We start from the raw sequence: 16,915 nt of genomic DNA, 5'->3' as shown, positions 1-16,915 counted from the left end.
ATGCAAAGCATCGGATGCAGTGGTGTAAAGCACGTCGCCACTGAACTCTAGAGTAGTGGAGACGCCTTCTCTGGAGTGATGAATCACACTTTTCCATCTGGCAATCTCATGGACGAGTCTGGGTTTGGAGGTTGCCAGGAGAACGGTACATTTCGGACTGCATTGTGCCAAGTGTGAATTTTAGTGGAGGAGGAATTATGGTGTGGGGTTGTTTTTTAGGAGTTGGACTTGGACCCTTAGTTCCAGTGATAGGAACTTTGGAATTCTCCCGGATACCAAAACATTTTGGACAATTCTATGCTCCCAACCTTGTGGGAACAGTTTGGAGTAGGCCCCTTCCTCTTCCAACATGACTGCGCACCACTGCACACAGCAACGTCCATAAAGACATGGATGACAGAGTCTGGTGTGGATGAACTTGACTGGCCTGCACAGAGTGTTGACCTGAAGACGTTAAAACACCTTTGGGATGAATTACAACGAAAACTGAGAGTCAGGCCTTCTCGACCAACATCAGTGTGTGACCTCACCAATGCGCTTTTGGAGGAAAGGTCGAAAATTCCTATAAACACACTCCGCAACCTTGTGGACAGCCTTCCCAGAAGAGTTGAAGCTGTAATAGCTGCAAAAGGTGGACCGACATTGTCATGATCCGTGGCCCGGATCATGTTTTGTTATGTTCTGTTAGTTTTGGACTCCCTTAGTTCCTGTTTTGTGCACCTCTGGGTTTGTTTTGGTTTCCATGGGGATTAATTGGTTTCACCTGCCTCTGGTTAGTGGTCGGCACGCTCACCTGCTGTCGACCACTAATCAGAGAGCTATTTATTCACATTGCTCGCCACACTCTGTCTGGCTTCATTGTTTGCTTCATGCAACAAGTTACGTTTGGTTATTCCTGGGATTCTTGATTCTTGTTCCTGAGCTAAGCTTCGCCATAGCTTCCCATGCTGTCGGCTCGCTTTTCTGTTTATTTTTGTTTTCTTGACTGATTTATGGAAAATAAATCATCCTCTTACCTGCACGCTTTGTCCGGAGTGGTCCGTCTGCATCCCGAGGGAACGAACCCCGCAGTAAGATGCGACCCACACGTAACAGACATCATATTGAAAACTTATGGGTTAGGAATGGGATGGCACTTCAAGTTCATATGTGAGTCAAGGCAGGTGGCCAAAAACTTTTGGCAATATAGTGTATTTTATGACGCCTCTAAGCTTTTGAATTAACATTTTTGGCACCTTTGGTGAGCCCAAATACACAAAACAGGCAAAAAAAAGTGTGTTTTGCATAATATGACCCCTTTAAGGGTTGCAGAATGCTGCTTTCAGACTAAGTGGTACTGATTGCCAAGCAAGCCTGTGCCAGTTCCGGTTGCCCTTGAAGCTTAAGGGCCCTTATAAAACATCTTGAGAGACTTTGCCATACCTGTCTGTGCTTTTATCCTCTCGGGGGACAGCACCGGTACATTTGCACCAGGCTGGAGGGGTCTCCTGGGCGGCTAGAAGAAAAGAAATGAGGAAGAAAGGAATAGTTTTTGATGAGTTCTGTTGAATTTACATTGAATGATGTTTCATCCTAAAAACTGACTTGATTCCGGGTGGAATTTACCGCTTGACCCCCGAGCTAAGGACCTCTCCGTTTAGGGGTTACAGGAATCATTTAATCATTTTACGGCTTTACCTTTTCAAGTGAAGTTAAAAGTCGCAAGTCACTAACTGCTGTGTAAAACGTCTCAGCTGCTTGCGTAAGCCAAGATCTCCTGTTGCCTTTTAGCGCCCATAAATCAACACGTAAACGAGCCAATCAAAGAGTGTTTGATCCTGGGGATCTACTGAACGGGGGCCCGAGATGAGCCACATATCGCATGACCTATAAAAGGCGGTCCATCTCCGGCCCCATGCCACCTTAGACAGCACTAAAGAGGAATTCCATTTCTAGTTTGACCCGGGAGCGACGTGTCTTGGTGAAACTGAGTGGGATGCTCTGATTTATGCAAGTCTGGTACAGTTCACAGTGTCCATCTCTTCCACGGCTCTGCACGGAAGGACTCCTCCAGCGTAATGAACTATGCCGTAATGAGAAACGGTGGGAAAACTTTGAGAATCAACTTTAACCCTCCTGTTACAGGTCAAATTGACCCCAGAACATTGTTGCTGTTCCTGACAAGCGAACTGAACAAGAACACTCATGGGGTCCCTTAATATGTCAAACATTAAACAGACTTGTATTTTCCCAGCACAAAAACAGAACACGATGAACGATTAAAAAAACAAAACAATGACAAGTGATACACCCAGAAAGGCAGAAGGAGTGGGTGAGTAATACACAAAAAGTAACTGTAAACACTGGAGCTAAGACTTAAAGCAGGGGGGGGCAAAATAATTTTAGATCGGGGGCCACATGGAGAAAAATCTACTGACAACTGGTAAAATCACGGTACGATAACTTAAAAATAAAGACAACTTCAGATTGTTTTCTTTGTTTAAAAATAGAACGAGCACATTCTGAAAATGTACAAATCATAATGTTTTTGTCATTTTTTTACACTTACATGTTGCGGTTAATAGTATTCTATCTTTGGTAACACTTTAGTATGGGGTACATATTCACCATTAATTAGTTGCTTATTAAGATGCAACTTACTAACATATTGGCTCTTAAATAGTCATTATTAAGTACTTATTAATGCCTTATTCTGCATGGCCTTTTATACAACCAGTAAGCCATTAACTAAGAGTCTTCCCTCCCCCTAACCCTAACCCCAACCCTAACCCTAACCCTTATATGTTACCCTAGCGTCCAAATAACTCTCAATTAAGTCTTTGTTACTTAGAATATGTTCCCCATACTAAAGTGTTACCCTATCTTTATTTGTCCTTATTTATACTTTCTGAATAAATTATGTGATAATGTTCATCAGTCAACTCATTGGTGTTAATTTTCAATCTATCAAGATAAAAAAATAATATCAAAGTCAAATTACAGTATGTTATTTATGTAGTTTGTTCATTTTCCTCGACTAGTTCACTAACATCATGTGTTTTTTTGTTGCAAAGATACAAATAATTGCTATTGCGACATCTAGTGGACACATTTAGAACAGCATTTTTTTTCATTCATAAATGTCGACTCATTATTATACTCAGCAAACTCATCCCGCGAGCCAGAGAAAACCTGTTTGTACCTTTGACACCGCTGACTTGAAGCTATCTTGGCTAATTTTATGAAAATAGCTTCACTAAATTGTGCTTTAGCTGCAGCAATGGTCCGTGCTTCAGGGCTGTGAGTATCGATACCAAGGTGGGGACTGGCATCGGATCGATACTAGCGTGATTGGATTGACACTTTTGTTGCAGTTATTCTTCTTTACTTCAAGGAACTGTTTATACCAGGGGGTGTCAAACTAATTTCAGCTCAAAATATATTTTTTGTTTTAAAGTGGGTTCTGTTGGAGGACAAACATAACACAAACGTTCCTAATTGTTAGAAATCCCACTGTTTATATTAAACATGCTTCACTGATCAGAGTATTTGGCGAACGCTGTTTAGTCCTACTAATTTCGGCGGTCGTTGAACTCACCGTAGTTTGTTTACATGTACGACTTTCTCCGACAGAAAGATGTGTTTTATACCACTCCTTATTTGTCTAATTTTGTCCACCCAACGTCTTATGCTGTGCTTGAATGCACAAAGGTGAGCTTTGTTGATGTTATTGACTTGTGTGGAGTGATATTCAGGCATATTTGGTCAAGTTATTGATGCTAACATGCTATTCAGGCTAGCCGTATGTACATATTATGTACATAGATAGCTCAGTTACAGCTCTTTGTATTACCAAATATGTGTTATATGTGTTTTATGTTGCACGATTGCACCAAGAAAAATTCCTAGTTTGTGAACCCGTTCTCAAACAATGGCAATAAAACTATTCTGATTCTGATATTGCATCATTATGCCTCATTTGTAGGTATATTTGAGCTCATTTAATTTCCTTAACTTAAGTTCTCTGTGTATTTAATTCATATTTGCATTATCTGTGTGTAATATTGGCTGACATTTCTGATAGTTGTTGGTGCGCCATGTTGTTCCAGACCACAGCAAACGTTACCCAGCTTGCAAAGATTGTAATAAATCCATGAGAAGAAGACAGCCTGCCGTTTCCTTTAACTTGGACACACACATCTATACCATTGGCCATTCTAAGCCAGTAATTTCCAGGAGTATTCAAGGTTTGCGTCAGCCTGCGACGCATAGTCGTTTTGATAGTAGGCTAATATAGCTAATATAGACACTTAAATCATGTGTTGCCCTCATTATAACACTTATATAAGGCTTTTGATGTTTTGCGGCTCCAGACAGATTTGTTTTTCGTACTTTTGGTCCAATATGGCTCCTTCAACATTTTGGGTTGCCGACCCCTGGTATAAACAAAGAACCAGCCATGCATTTTAGGGGAATCCAGGTTTATACCGCATTTGTTTGGGTTTGTATCCTGGTATGTAAAATAATGCTAAAAATAACCACAACATATCAACAATTTTTGCATTAATTGCTATGTTTATTTTGTTCGAGGAAAACTTTAGTTTTTATGCAGTCATACACAATGTAAAAACAGACCAAATACCAGAAGCAACGATGTCAGTGGTGTTGGGTAGCTAATTTTGACGAGTAGCAGACATCAACAAAACACCAGAACAGTAACATGTAACAATTATTGCTAAACGGTACAATTAAAAGGGAACTGCACTTTTTTGGGGGAATTTTGTCTTTCGTTCACCATCCTTATAAGGGAGAAGAAGACAATTATTTTTTGGGTTTTTTTTTGCATTCTAACATGTAAAAAGTGGCTTGTTATTGGTGGCTAGCAATGCAGCTAATGAGAGCAATCAATTATACCTCTAAATAAGGTTAACAATGCATTAAAAAAACGTCAACAATACTTAATTTATAAAAAAAATACAAAAGTAAATACAAAAGTTTAAAAGGTATAGTTATTTGTTTTTTGTCCTGTGATAGACTGACCACCAGTCCAAAGTGTACCCCACCAAAGTCAACTGGTATAGGCTCCAGCTCATCCGTGACCCTGAACAGAAGAAGCTTGTGAAAATTAATATATTAATGTTGTGTTTATGTTAGTTTAAATGCTTAATTTACAAACCCCGTTTCCATATGAGTTGGGAAATTGTGTTAGATGTAAATATAAACGGAATACAATGATTTGCAAATCATTTTCAACCCATATTCAGTTGAATATGCTACAAAGACAACATATTTGATGTTCAAACTGATAAACATTTTTTTATTTGCAAATAATCATTAACTTTAGAATTTGATGCCAGCAACACGTGACAAAGAAGTTGGGAAAGGTGGCAATAAATACTGATAAAGTTGAGGAATGCTCATCAAACACTTATTTGGAACATCCCACAGGTGAACAGGCTAATTGGGAACAGGTGGGTGCCATGATTGGGTATAACAGCAGCTTCCATGAAATGCTCAGTCATTCACAAACAAGGATGGGGCGAGGGTCACCACTTTGTCAATAAATGTGTGAGCAAATTGTTGAACAGTTTAAGAAAAACCTTTCTCAACCAGCTATTGCAAGGAATTTAGGGATTTCACCATCTACGGTCCGTAATATCATCAAAGGGTTCAGAGAATCTGGAGAAATCACTGCACGTAAGCAGCTAAGCCCGTGACCTTCGATCCCTCAGGCTGTACTGCATCAACAAGCGACATCAGTGTGTAAAGGATATCACCACATGGGTTCAGGAACACTTCAGAAACCCACTGTCAGTAACTACAGTTGGTCGCTACATCTGTAAGTGCAAGTTAAAACTCTCCTATGCAAGGCGAAAACCGTTTATCAACAACACCCAGAAACGCCGTCGGCTTCGCTGGGCCTGAGCTCATCTAAGATGGACTGATACAAAGTGGAAAAGTCTTCTGTGGTCTGACGAGTCCACATTTCAAATTGTTTTTGGAAACTGTGGACGTTGTGTCCTACGGACCAAAGAGGAAAAGAACCATCCGGATTGTTATAGGCGCAAAGTTGAAAAGCCAGCATGTGTGATGGTATGGGGGTGTATTAGTGCCCAAGACATGGGTAACTTACACATCTGTGAAGGCACCATTAATGCTGAAAGGTACATACAGGTTTTGGAGCAACATATGTTGCCACCCAAGCAACGTCTTTTTCATGGACGCCCCTGCTTATTTCAGCAAGACAATGCCAAGCCACATGTTACATCAACGTGGCTTCATAGTAAAAGAGTGCGGGTACTAGACTGGCCTGCCTGTAGTCCAGACCTGTCTCCCATTGAAAATTTGTGGCGCATTATGAAGCCTAAAATACCACAACGGAGACCCCCGGACTGTTGAACAACTTAAGCTGTACATCAAGCAAGAATGGGAAAGAATTCCACCTGAGAAGCTTCAAAAATGTGTCTCCTCAGTTACCAAACGTTTACTGAGTGTTGTTAAAAGGAAAGGCCATGTAACACAGTGGTGAACATGCCCTTTCCCAACTACTTCGGCATGTGTTGCAGCCATGAAATTCTAAATTAATTATTATTTGCAAAAAAAAAAAAGTTTTTGAGTTTGAACATCAAATATGTTGTCTTTGTAGCATATTCAATTGAATATGGGTTGAAAAGGATTTGCAAATCATTGTATTCCGTTTATATTTACATCTAACACAATTTCCCAACTTATATGGAAACAGGGTTTGTATATATATATATATATATATATATATATATATATATATATATACATATATACTGTATATATATATATATATATATATATATATATATATATATATATATATATATATATATATATATATATATATATATATATATATATATATATATATATATATATATATATATATATGTATATATATATATATATATATATATATATATATATATATATATATATATATATATATATATATATATATATATACACATCAATCAATCAATCAATCAATGTTTATTTATATAGCCCTAAATCACAAGTGTCTCAAAGGGCTGCACAAGCCACAACGACATCCTCGGTACAGAGCCCACATACGGGTAAGGAAAAACTCACCCCAGTGGGACGTCGGTGTGAATGACTATGAGAAACCTTGGAGAGGACCACATATGTGGGTAACCCCCCCCCCCCCCCCCCCCCTCTAGGGGAGACCGAAAGCAATGGATGTCGAGTGGGTCTGACATAACATTGTGAAAGTCCAGTCCACAGTGGATCCAACACATCAGCGAAAGTCCAGTCCATAGTGGGGCCAGCAGGAAACCATCCCGAGCGGAGACGGGTCAGCAGCGCAGAGATGTCCCCAACCGATGCACAGGCTAGTGGTCCACCTGGGGTCCCGACTCTGGACAGCCAGCACTTCATCCATGGCCACCGGACTTGTGCAACTCCCCCTCCCAAGGGAGAGGGGAGCAGAGGAGAGAAGAAAAGAAACGGCAGATCAACTGGTCTAAAAAGGGGGTCTATTTAAAGGCTAGAGTATACAAATGAGTTTTTAGATGGGACTTAAATGCTTCTACTGAGGTAGCATCTCTAATTGTTACCGGGAGGGCATTCCAGAGTACTGGAGCCCGAATAGAAAACACTCTGTAGCCCGCAGGCTTTTTTTGGGCTCTGGGAATCACTAATAAGCCGGAGTTCTTTGAACGCAGATTTCTTGTCGGGACATATGGTACAATACAGTCAGCAAGATAGGCTGGAGCTAAACCGTGTAGTATTTTGTACGTAAGTAGTAAAATCTTAAAGTCACATCTTAAGTGCACAGGAAGCCAGTGCAGGTGAGCCAGTATAGGCGTAATATGATCAAACTTCCTTGTTCTTGTCAAAAGTCTAGCAGCCGCATTTTGTACCAACTGTAATCTTTTAATGCTAGACATAGGGAGACCCGAAAATAATACGTTACAGTAATCGAGACGAGACGTAACGAACGCATGAATAATGATCTCAGCGTCGCTAGTGGACAAGATGGAACGAATTTTAGCGATATTACGGAGATGAAAGAAGGTCGTTTTAGTAACACTCTTAATGTGTGACTCAAACGAGAGAGTTGGGTCGAAGATAATACCCAGATTCTTTACAGAGTCGCCTTGTGTAATTGTTTGGTTGTCAAATGTTAAGGTCGTATTATTAAATAGATACATACAGACATATAGACATACAGTATATATATACATACACATATGTGTGTATATATATATATATATATATATATATATATATATATATATATATATATATATATATATATATATATATATATATATATATATATATATATATATATATATATATATATATGTGTATATATATATATATATATATATATATACAGTAACAGTATATTAGTATATTAGAAACAGTTCTCAGTATTTTGATGCAGTGGACCACATTAGTTTGTGTACACGTACCCAAACTGTGTGTACCTGAACTTGTGCCATATACAGTATTTACTAGAAGTGTATTAAACCACAACACCAGCATGTTGAAACCTCCAAAATGTACAGGGAAACAAAAGGAGCCCTCTATTGTGTGGGAAAATGATGTTGCCTCTGGACAGATGCTGTCCTTGATCCTTTGGAGCCAAGCATGGAGGTCCAGACCACTGAGGATGATCCCTTTGGCTGTGCAGGCCAGAAGAGGTAAGCAGCATCAGCAGCACATGAACTAATTGATATTATATTCCCTCCAAGCAGAAGCATGTGATGTTATGTACCGCATATGCTTTCCTTTTGTTTGCACTAAGTGATGAAACGTAAGCTTACAAAAACAAACTTTATTTAAGAGGGCATTTAGCGGAAAAAAACTGAACTTACACATTTTTGACTGTTGATGGTGGCCATGTTTACTTTTTAAAGCTCAATTGCAAATGTGAAACATGAAGCAGATTTCAGCCAGGTTTGATCGGTGACGCACTTTAGCGACTGTCACGTTACTTAGCGAGTAGAGGTGCATATTGAAAATGGAAGAGAGGTGTATCTTGCATCAATGAAATTACACAAGCGATCACAGAAGTATTTGCCATGCAAGCCAGAGCGGACATCCGCCACCACAAGCCCAGGTAGTGTGCATTATACCAGTGGTCCCCAACCTTTTTGTAACTGCGGACCGGTCAACGCTTGAAAATTTGTCCCGCGGCAAATTTACCAAAATTTACTCGGTACCAATCGATCCACGGACCGGTACCGTGCCGCGGCCCGGTGGTTGGGGACAACTGCATTATACCACAGCTTGAAGAAAACCCCCAGAAGCATGCAACTCAACCTTTATCACTTCCATAAATGATAAGAAAACTTAGCTTAAAGACACTCTTCTGTTGTTTGGCAACACTTTAAACACCAGTGGTTTACCTTTTTCACCAGGAAGGCAAATTGTGGCCTGGGGGCCATTTGCTGACCACACCTGTTGTTCTATGGGCCTGCGGCGCAATGGCGGAATGAATACAAAATAATGAGAAACGGCTGAAATGTTGATAACAATAACAAATAAATACATGTATGTTTTAGCCTTTTTTAAGCCTATTTCATTAAAATTACATGACCAGATTGAGAGAATATTGAGAACAATATTGTTTATTGTATGTACTTGAAGGCACCATGCCATTGCTGATCTTTTGAAAAAAAATGCAAAATAGTGGATTATTGTTGTTATTCATGATCATATTCATAAGCACAGTATTGCTTGTTTTCAGGTTACAGATCGCTATTGTTGCTTTTTTTAATGTATTATTACCTCTTGGCAGCTGATACTGTAATGCAAATTGTGTGCAAAAAGACGTTGAGGCGCAGTGATCTTGAATAATTGGCACTTTGAAACACTTTTGAAGCAGTAGTAGTACATTTAAAAGTACAGTGGGTCAGAATCATGAAAATTATTATGCATCTGTACCAACTGTCACACTAATCCTTAGTCAAACCAGCATTAATTGTACACTTAAATACTTAATAACTTTATTACCTAAATAATAATGTTGAGTTGAGTTGAGTTGAGTTGAGTTGAGTTGAGTTGAGTTGAGTTGAGTTGAGTTGAGTTGAGTTTGAGTTTATTTGGAACATGCATGCATACAACATGATACATCCCGATTTCCAGTTTCTCTATTGTACATGTTCGAAAAGGAGTAGGAAGAAGCAGAGCTTATTTAATCCTACCCCCTTTCCTTTACATAGCAGTTGCTAAAACTTTTGTTCACTTCCTGTTTTCAATTTATTCACAATATACTCCATAAGTAATAACATTTAAAAAATAGATAAATAAATAATAATTAGTGAAATAAGTTATATTTCATATGGTGAGATAAATAAGATTATCTACGAACCCGAAAACCAGTGAAGTTGGCACGTTGTGTAAATCGTAAATAAAAACGAAATACAATGATTTGCAAATCCGTTTCAACCTATATCCAATTGAATAGACTGCAAAGACAAGATATTTAACGTCGGAACTGGAAAACTTTGTTATTTTTTTACAAATATTAGCTCATTTGGAATTTGATGACTGCAACATGTTTCAATAAAGCTGGCACAAGTGGCAAAAAAAACTGAGAAAGTTGAAGAATGCTCATCAAACACTTATTTGGAACATCCCACAGGTGAACAGGCTAATTGGGAACAGGTAGGTGCCGTGATTGGGTATAAAAGCAGCTTCCATGAAATGCTCAGTCATTCACAAACAAGGACGGGGCAAGGGTCACCACTTTGTGAACAAATGCCTGAGCAAATTGTCGAACAGTTTAAGAACAACATTTCTCAACGAGCTTTTGCAAGGAATTTAGGGATTTCACCATCTACGGTCCGTAATATCATCAAAAGGTTCAGAGAATCTGGATAAATCACTGCACGTAACATTGAATGCATGTGACCTTCAATGCCTCAGGCGGTACTGCATCAAAAAGTGACATCAGTGTGTAAATGATATCACCACATGGGCTCAGGAACACTTCAGAAAACCACTGTCAGTAACTACAGTTTGTCACTACAACTGTAAGTGCAAGTTTAAAACTCTACTATGCATAGCGAAAGTCATTTATCAACAACACCCAGAAACTTGCTTGGCCCGAGCTTATCTAATATGGACTGATGCAAAGTGGAAAAGTGTTTCATGGTCTGAGGGGGGTGGAGTATCAGCGCTGGGGTCCAGTGCACAACAGTTTTGTATTGTCATTCGGTCCTTCGGCGGAGTGCTTTGTAAGCCGGGGGCGGGAGCGAGCAGGCGGGCGAGCGAGGGAGGGAGGGAGGAAGAGCGTGTTCGGGTGTCGTGGAAAAGCGGCAAAATGTTTCTCTGCTTGCATCACGCAAGTGACGTCAATGCATACTTGCCAACCTTGAGACCTCCGAATTCGGGAGATGGGGGGGATGGGGGGGTTTGAGGGGTGTGTGTGGGCGGGGTTAGGGGTAGCGGGGGTGTATATTGTAGTGTCCCGGAAGAGTTAGGGCTGCAAAGGATTCTGGGTATTTGTTCTATTGTGTTTATGTTGTGTTACGGTGCTGATGTTCTCCCGAAATGTGTTTGTCATTCTTGTTTGGTGTGGATTCACAGTGTGGCGCATATTTGTAACAGTGTTAAAGTTGGTTATATGAACACCCTCAGTCAGACCTGTATGGCTGTTGCTGAAGTATGTCTTGCAGTGAATTGTGTGTGTCTGCAGATGCGCATACAACAAGTGACTGGGCCGGCACGTTTGTATGGAGAAAAAGACTGTGAGATGACAGGTTCTAGAGGTCATTAAAGGCAGTGGCATGTCCTCAATATTGTCAAGAGCCACATACCACACCGTGATTGGTAGATTCCTTCAGCTCGCACACAGCGCTGTCAAGCGCCGTTCATTTAAAACTCGCGGGCCGCACTAACATTAAACTTTCATGTTAAGGTGGGAGCCGCAAAATAACGTCTCGCGGGCCGCAATTGGCCCGCGAGACGTTATTTTGAGACCCCTGGTTTACTGAGTGTTTTAAAAGGAAAGGCCATGTAACACAGTGGTAAAAATGCCCCTGTACCAACTTTTTTGCAATGTGTTGTTGCCATTAAATTCTAAGTTAACGATTATTTGCTTCTCAGTTCGAACATTAAATATCTTGTCTTTGCAGTCTATTCAATTGAATATAAGTTCAAAAGGATTTTCAAATTATTGTATTTGTCATGTCTGTGATTATGTTTTGTTTTAGTCATGTTCGGATTTGGTTTTGGACTTTTTGTGCACTTTTATTTGTCACCATAGCAACCATTAGTTTCACCTGGTTCACATTGTCATGTCACGCACCTGTTCACGGTTAGAGTCATGCACCTGTTTTCACTGATCATGTCACTATATAAGCTTTTCTGTTTCTGTTGTTCGTGCTGGCGACATACTGTCAGGACTGGGTCCCTGGCGTGGTTGGTTCTCCCAGAAGGCAAAGGAAAATTGGCGCGTGCGAGGCGTGAATTTAAATACATGTTTATTTAACAATAAAAAAGGAATAAACAAAAGGCGCTCACAGTGGAGGTACAAAACGACTATGAAAACAAAACACTAGCACAAAGGCAGAACTAGGACATAAAACAAACTTGCAAACTAAGGCTTGAATAAAGAAAACTTACTTGGAACCAGAACAGGACATGAAAAAGAACAGCATGGATCATGAGCGTGAACAGAGTGGCAGGAGTGAATGTGATGTCTTAAAACAAAACATAATCACAGACATGACAGAATTCTGTTTTTAATTGCGGATTACACAACGTGCCAACTTCACTGGTTTTGGGTTTTGTAGAAAATAAATGAAAATAAATTAATCCATCCATTTTCTACCGCTTGTCCCTTTCAGGGTCGCGGGGGGGTGCACTCGGGCGGAAGGCGGGGTACACCCTGGACAAGTCGCCACCTCATTAGATGGAATGAATTCAGATTGTTTATCATGGTTCTTCCTCTTTGTACTTTGTAAACACTTTAAAGTTTGAAGAGTTTCTTGAAGTGGATCATATTAGTACATTGTTTGATTTATTTGCTTAATCCATTCCATCATTTAATTCCACATACAGATATACTGAAGGTCTTAAGTGTTGTACGTGCGTACAAATGTTTTAAATTACATTTTTCACTCAGATTATATTTCTCCTCTTTTGTTGAGAAGAATTGTTGAACATTCTTTGGTAGCAGGTTATAGTTTGCTTTGTGAATAATTTTAGCTGTTTGCAAATTCACTATGTCGTGGAATTTCGGTATTTTCGATTCAATAAATAAAGGGTTTGTATGTTCTCTATATCCAACATTATGTATTATTATAACTGATCTTTTTTGTAACATGGTTAATGAATGAAGTGTACTTTTCTAGTTATTTCCCCATATTTCTACACAATAACTCAGATATGGTAACACTAGTGAGCCATAGAGAATATGAAGTCATTTTTGGTCTAGAACAGTGGTTTTTAACCTTGTTGGAGGTACCGAACCCCACCAGTTTCATATGCGCATTCACCGAACCCTTCTTTAGTGAAAAAAAAATATATATATGTATATATTTTTTTCAAATTCAAGGCAAAGTTACATTTTTTTTTTACTGGTGCACAAAATGAACCGTGCATGAACATCACCTTGTTCAAAGAACAAAAACAACACAGTGCATGAACTCACAACAAATGACACACCTGCAAATCAGTGTGACTTCTGCTGTTTCCTTTGAGAGACCAGTTTAGATATGCGTGGCTTCACCTTGGCAAGTGCCACTCTCATGTCATTTTAAAATATAAATGATAAAATAAAAATAATGTATTTATTTTCACAGCAAAGTCTGTTCCTTTTCTTTGTTTTCCACCCAGACATACAATACTAGTACACAGCTAATGAAAAACAATATTTTTTGTTATTGTCATTGTAAGTGGGCCAAAACACTTATATTAGAAAATAATTTCATGGAAATTCGATCGAACCCAGGTTAAGAACCACTGGTCTAGAACATGTTTTGCTTTATTCATTATTGACGTGTTTCTTGCCACTTTATGTTGTATATGTTTTACATGAGATTTCCAGTTCATTTTATCATCAATCATTATACCTAGAAATTTGGTCTCATTTACTCTTTCAATTTGTATTCCGTCTATTTGTATTTGTGTTAGACTTTCCCTTCTACAGTTACCGAATAGCATTATTTTAAATTTACTGAGATTTAAGGATAGTCTGTTTTTGTCAAACCATAATGTAACACTTAATACTTAAAGGATGGTGTAAAAAAACAACAAATATAAGGTAAAAAAAAAAAAGCAAGAACTTTAACTAATACTTCTAGTGCATGTATGAAATGATACTGTATGGAAATTTACGTGGCTGATGCTAATACCAAACTAAGAATTAAGATATGTACTTTTTTTTGTTGGAAAAATTACTACAATACCTGCATTACTAGTACATGCAGATTAAAAATATTCTTATTTCGGAGGAGGCCTCTGAGAACAAACTTGAATAATTGGCTGTCTGTAGCATCTGTCAGTTATTGGGCAGGTGCTCTCAGTCCAAGGAGTGGCACAGGGATTTATTTTATTCCAACAGTGCTTCCAGCAAGAGCGTGGATGTTTCATTTAGCCTATCTTTACAGTTGCTCATAAAGTCAACTTGTTTCTTTGACAGGCTGTAAATAAAAGGGATTTCAGCTCGCAGGCAGATATGTCTTCAAGAGTCGACAATGTCAATCCAACATCTGCTGTAAAGCAGGGGTCAACATTGACATGTCATGTTTCAAATATAACTCAGTTCACTTCATCACCATGACGCTGAGTGTCTGTCTAGTCCAGTTCTTCTCAAATAGTGGGGCGGGTCCCCCTGGGGGTGCGATGCCAGGGGGCACGCATGTGACACTTTATCAGTATCACAAAGCGGTGCGCTACAAAACATACTCATTTGGGCCATTAATCACGCCTTCCTCATTTTAATAATAACAAAAAATCATCAAAAATACAAAACCCAAAACCAGTGAAGTTGGGACGTTGTGTAAACGGTAAATAAAAACAGAATACAATGATTTGCAAATCCTTCTCAACTTATATTCAATAAATAAACTGCAAATACAATATATTTAATGTTCCAACTGAGAACATTTTAATTTTTTTGGCAAATAATCATTAACTTAGAATTTAATGGCAGCAACACATTGCAAAAAAGTTGGCACAGGGGCATTTTTACCACTGTGTTACATGGCCTTTTCTTTTAACAACACTCAGTAAACGTTTGGGAACTGAGGAGACCAAATTTTGAAGCTTTTTCAGGTGGAATTATTTCCCATTCTTGCTTGATGTACAGCTTAAGTTGTTCAACAGTCCGGGGGTCTCCGTTGTGGTATTTTAGGCTTCATAATGCGCCACACATTTTCAATGGGAGACAGGTCTGGACTACAGGCAGGCCAGTCTAGTACCCGCACTCTTTTACTACAAAGCCACGCTGTTGTAACACGTGGCTTGGCATTATCTTGCTGAAATAAGCAGGGGCGTCCATGATATCGTTGCTTGGATGGCAACATATGTTGCTCCAAAACCTGTATGTTCTTTTCAGCATTAATGGTGCCTATACAGATGTATAAGTTATCCATGTCTTGGGCATTATTACACCCCCATACCATCACAGATGCTGGCTTTTGAACTTTGCGCCTAGAAACATTTGGATGGTTCTTTTCCTCTTTGTTCCGGAGGACACAACGTCCACACTTTCCAAAAACAATTTGAAATGTGGACTTGTCAGACCACAGAACACTTATACACTTTGCATCAGTCTATCGTAAATGATAGACAGATGCCCAGCGAAGTCGGCGGGGTTTCTGGGTGTTGTTGATAAATGGCATTGGCTTTGCATAGTAGAGTTTTAACTTGCACTTACAGATGTAGCGATGAACTGTAGTTACTGACAGTGGTTTTCTGAAGTGTTCCTGAACCCATGTGGTGATATCCTTTACACACTGATGTCGATTTTTGATGCAGTACCGCCTGAGGGATCGAAGGTCCGTAATATCATTGCTTACGTGCAGTGATTTCTCCAGATTCTCCGAACCTTTTGATGATTTTACGGACCTTAGATGGTGAAATCCCTAAATTCCTTGCAATAGCTTGTTGAGAAATGTTGTTCTTAAACTGTTGGACAATTTGCTCACGCATTTGTTCACAAATAGGTGACCCTCGCCCCATCCTTGTTTGTGAATGACTGAACATTTCATGGAAGCTGCTTTTAGACCCAATCATGGCACCCACCTGTTCCCAATTAGCCTGTTCACTTCCTCAGTCTTTTTTGTCGCTTGTGCCAGCTTTTTTGAAACATGTTGCAGGCTTCAAATTCCAAATAAGCTAATATTTGCAAAAAATTATGTTTTCCAGTTTGAACATTAAGTATCTTGTCTTTGCAGTTTATTCAATTGAATATAGGTTGAAAAGGATTTGCAAATCATTGTATTCTTTTTTTATTTACGAATTACACAACATGCTAACTTCACTGGTTTTGGGTTTTGTATTATTACATTTTATATATATATATATATATATATATATATATATATATATATATATATATATATATATATATATATATATATATATATATATATATATATATATATATATATATATATATATATATATATATATATAGGTTGAAGTGTTGTATATATTGTGTTCATTAGTTTATGTTGTGATCAATTTGAATGTATCATCTTTTATTGAGTTGTTTTTTTTTCAGTACCAAATGTTTAAATATATATATATATATATATATATATATATATATATATATATATATATATATATATATATATATATATATATATATATATATATATATATAGGTTGAAGTGTTGTATATATTGTGTTCATTAGTTTATGTTGTGATCAATTTGAATGTATCATCTTTTATTGAGTTGTTTTTTTTTTTCAGTAC

Source organism: Entelurus aequoreus, linkage group LG06 (assembly GCF_033978785.1).
Source record: "Entelurus aequoreus isolate RoL-2023_Sb linkage group LG06, RoL_Eaeq_v1.1, whole genome shotgun sequence".
NCBI lineage: Eukaryota > Metazoa > Chordata > Actinopteri > Syngnathiformes > Syngnathidae > Entelurus > Entelurus aequoreus.
Note: the sequence above shows the minus strand (reverse complement) of the source record.